The following is a 4,665-nucleotide window of genomic DNA, read 5'->3' on the forward strand; positions in this document are numbered from 1 at the left end:
ATCATGTGTATGCTTATTCTACTTTGTATTTTATACACTATAATTGTACATATAGTTATTTAAAAGTAATTGACTAAGGCTGAGAAAGAAGTATTTTTCTCTTGTATTAGATTCCGCGCTGATATGGCTGTCAAATCGTATGTTTCATTCAGACATGTTTACGAGGGCGGATCAAAAGTTCTAAGCCTAACAAACAAAATCAACAATGGTGAAAGTATTTTCAATTTTATTTTTCAACATAATCTCCCTACTTTTGAATACACTTCTCATATCGATATTGAAGCTTTTCAATTCCAGTCAGGAAGAAGTTTTCTGTAGCCACCCTGAAAAACCCATTCATGGCGGCTTTGAGGTAATCGTTATCGTCATCGAGCTTTCCACAAAGGTGTTCTTTCAGTTTAGAAAATAGTTGGAATTCACTTGGTGCCATATTTGGCCAATGGAGGGTGGGGATGCTCTTCGAACCCACATTGTCGCACAGCAGCCTTTGCATGTCGAGAGGTGTGAGAAGAGGCATTGTCATGAAGTAGTAGAACTCCGGCTGTCAATATTCCTCGCCGCTTTTCTTTGACAGAATCAATCAGGCGATGAAGAAGCAAATCAGCATAGTAGGCACCGTTAATTGTCTTTTGACCTCCTAATATAAGTAATTAACAAGAATCACACCCTTAGCATCCTAGAGGACAGTGGCCATAATTTTACTAATCTCTTTTTAAAATCCTCCTGAATTAGCTAAATTAACTTATATTTTCACTGGCAATGTCAGTTCTTTTTTCCTTAGGAATTTCCTAAGAATTTAGATACTTTGGCACCCAACGAGCAGATATCTTATACATCTGTATATGTTCATGAATAATAGTTTCAATGAATCCATGGCTAAAAGCTGTGTCTTCCTCGGGTTCAGCAATTGTAATACGTCTATCTGACTGTCGATGTCATTGATTGAATCTTCATTGATGGAAGTTGAGGGACGTCATATATACAAGTGTCATCAACAAGAGTGAGTGAGTGAGTGAGTGAGTTGGGTTTACCGCCGCTTTTAACACTATTCCAGCTATATCACGGCGTGTCAGCTTAATGTGATGCAGGTCTCGGAAACCCACGAGCACGGGTATGATGCTGACAAACCTAGAAACATAATCGGGGCGAACCGGGATTCGAACCAACAATCATAGGTTTCTGGCGTGCCCAAGGGACGCAACTCTGCACAACGAATAGCGGCGCCTCAGACGACTGGGCCCCCCGTGCCCCCTCATCAACAAGAGAGCTCAAAGCCGATAGAATTCCAGTTATATCACTGCGTGTCAGCTTCATGTTGGAGGGAGACCCGACGTTTACCACTGTTGTGAAAGCAACGTGCAGGGGTATAGTGCTGACTCATCTTTAACCATAATCAGGGCGAACCAATATGCGAAGCCATAAGTTCCTTGCGCGCCTAAGGGACGCAAATCTGCTCAGCGACAATACTACTGCTGCCCCCGTGCCCTCCCCGTCGAAACTCCTTGATAGAACTCATGACTCACTTCAATCTGACTGATCAGAATTCTGTTTTCACAAATGAGATTGAATCCGTTGATTTCTTATTCTTGGTGACCGCCTCCGTGGTCTAGTGGTAGAGCGTCCGCCCGGAGAGCGGAAGGTCGGGGTGGCGTCATACCAAAGGACGATAAAAGATGGCACTTGTTGTTACCCTGTCTGGCGCTCGTCATTAAGGGGCTAAAACAAGAACTGGTCGGCTCGGAGTCAGTATACTGTGTCTGAGTGTGGTATTCATGTTAAACTGCGGCATGGTATCTCAGTGAGCTAGCACTATAAATCGGCATCAGTCCGGACTAGTACAAGCAGCCACACAAACACACACACGTACATGCACGTCGCTATAAAAGTGCAATAATCTTGGACGCGACGTTAAACCCCATTTCACCTCACCTCACCTTATTCTTGGTGATGTACTTACGATGTAACATACAAACGGCGTTTAAACCAATTCATTCGGCGTTGCATCAGCGTTTTTTTAGTATTTTTTCACGTCTCGCTGTCGCTTCGCCTGAACCGGCGTTTTTACGAAGATGTACTGTAGGTGAAATAAGGCTAGGGCTCATGAAACTAGTACATACAGTAAAGTACGGTTATAGCGAACACGCTTATAACGAACTGACGGATATAACGAACTTACTTTTTTGGTCCCGACTCTTTGCTGTAATTATGGTGTATATATGCTTATAACGAACTACGGTTATAACGAACTAAAATTAGTAGTCCCTTTGAGTTCGTTATAACCGTAGTTTACTGTACATACATTAAAGGGATGTAAATTGCTATTCATGATTTTTTAAAGTTTTTAGTTTTATAGTTTTCAAGGCGGCAAGTCGGACTTGTATGTACGTAAGGCGTCTAAATGACTAGACGCCATTCGACAAAGAGGGTGGTTGGGTGGCCTTGTGGTCAAAGCGTTCACGTGTAAGAACGAAGGCCCGGGGATTCGCTTCCGCACATGGATACAATGTGTGAAACCAATTTCCGGTGTCCCCCGCGGTGGTATTGCTGGAATATTACTGCAAGCAGCGTAACTCACTCACTCACTCACTCACTCACTCACTCACTCACAATGCCTCCAATCTTACCAATAATTAGAATTATTTAATTTCCAACTGTTTTTTAAGTCCCATTGTTCGACAAATTATGTTTTTTATATCAACACACCGCAGCAAATATACGTTCCCAGATTTCATAGTCTTAAGGAATGCATGCAGCCTAGTGCAACCTAATACAATCTTTTGAGAAAATATTTGGACAGAACGTTTTTCTACTCTTTGACTTTGGAGTTGTCAATCCGTCACTTATATAACGACGTGCATGTGTGTGTTTGTGTTTGGATGTATGTGCGATTTTTTAATGCTAGCCCACTGAAATACAATACCGGAAATTAACATGAATACGTACTCACACAGTATATCTGACTCCGAGCCGACCAGTCCTTGCTTTAGCCTTTAAATGCCGAGCACCAGGCAGGGTAACAACAAATCCTAGCTTTAATCGTCTTTTGGTATGACGCGGCCGAACAACAGCATTACTCCGGTCTAGCACAAGCCCACACGCACGTACGCAAGCAAGAACGCACGCACGCACAAACAGAACGCAGACGCACGCATACACAGATATGCATGCATATTTTTTAACGCGACGTAAAACGACATTTTACCTCACCTCACCTCACCTCACCTCACCTCACCTCACCTCGCCTCGCTTCGCCTCACCCCACCTCCAACTCAACTCAACTCAACTCAACTCAACTCAACTCAACTCAACTCAACTCAACTCAACTCAACTCAACTCCACCCCACCCCAACCCACCCCACCTCACCTCACCTCACCTCACCTCGCCTCGCCTCGCCTCACCCCACGTCCTATGATATGACCCATTTGGAGAAAAATACCAACATTTGAGAAGATATAAACATAAACAAGACGTGAAACGTATTCCCAGGTGTATATAATCAAAATTAGTTTAAAACGATCGAGTAGTTACAAATTGACAAGTCACTGCTGACCTTTGTTAGAGCCAGTGACCCCTGGTCAGGTGTTGCCTCTCAGGGAGTGTTCTACCTATATCTTACATGTAGAGTGACAAGATAAGCGGCAAACATTATACACACATTGCAATGCCTTAAAATGTATCAAAGCAAAAACACAACATTTATGAATAGGAACGTCTGGAAACTTTCTCAGTGTAGATTCGTGGATACAAATATATGTTCCGTTAATCCAATATAGTTATATCTTGAGCCACTACTGTGCTGCGTTTGATTTTATAGTGCTAGCCCACTGAGATACCATGCCACAGTTAAACATGAATACCCACTCACAAAGTATACTGACTCCGAGCCGACAAGTTCTTGCTTTAGCCCCTAAATGCCGAGAACCAGGCAGGGTAACAACAAGTCCTAAATTGCATCGTCTTTTGGTATGACGCGGCCGAACATCTAACCCCCGACCTTCCGCTCTCTGGGCGGACGCTCTACCACTAGACCACGGAGGCGGTTCTTGTACCACTGGCCCATTTCTGGTATCTGTACACCTTGAGACACTACTGTGCTGCGTTTGACACCTTGGTCAAGTGAGACCACGGAGGCGGTCCTTGTACCAGTGGCCCATTTCTGGTATCTGTTCATCTTGAGACACTACTGTGCTGCGTTTGACACCTTGGTTAAGTGAGACCACGGAGGAGGTCCTTGTACCAGTGGCCCATTTCTGGTATCTGTTCATCTTGAGACACTACTGTGCTGCGTTTGACACCTTGGTCAAGTGAGACCACGGAGGCGGTCCTTGTACCAGTGGCCCATTTCTGGTATCTGTACACCTTGAGACACTACTGTGCTGCGTTTGACACCTTGGTCAAAGAGGACGGTTTGTAGGATTTCCACAGCCTGAGTCCATGTTGAAGGTATGTCACAGCTTTTTGAAGGAACGTAGACAAGGTGCTCATTTGTCTTGACCGAGCAAGGGAATAAAAAGGGTCGAATTTGCAACAGCGGACCCTGGTAGGATCAAGAGAAGCAGTACTCCTTAGCATTGCAATGTAGCAACTCGTCCACCCAATAATGTTTTAATCAGTTTATATATGAAAGAATGACATGAAAACCTCAGTCCGTAATCTTCTACTGG

Source organism: Haliotis cracherodii, unplaced genomic scaffold (assembly GCF_022045235.1).
Source record: "Haliotis cracherodii isolate W230 unplaced genomic scaffold, xgHalCrac1.p SCAF_14, whole genome shotgun sequence".
Classification (NCBI taxonomy): Eukaryota; Metazoa; Mollusca; class Gastropoda; order Lepetellida; family Haliotidae; genus Haliotis; species Haliotis cracherodii.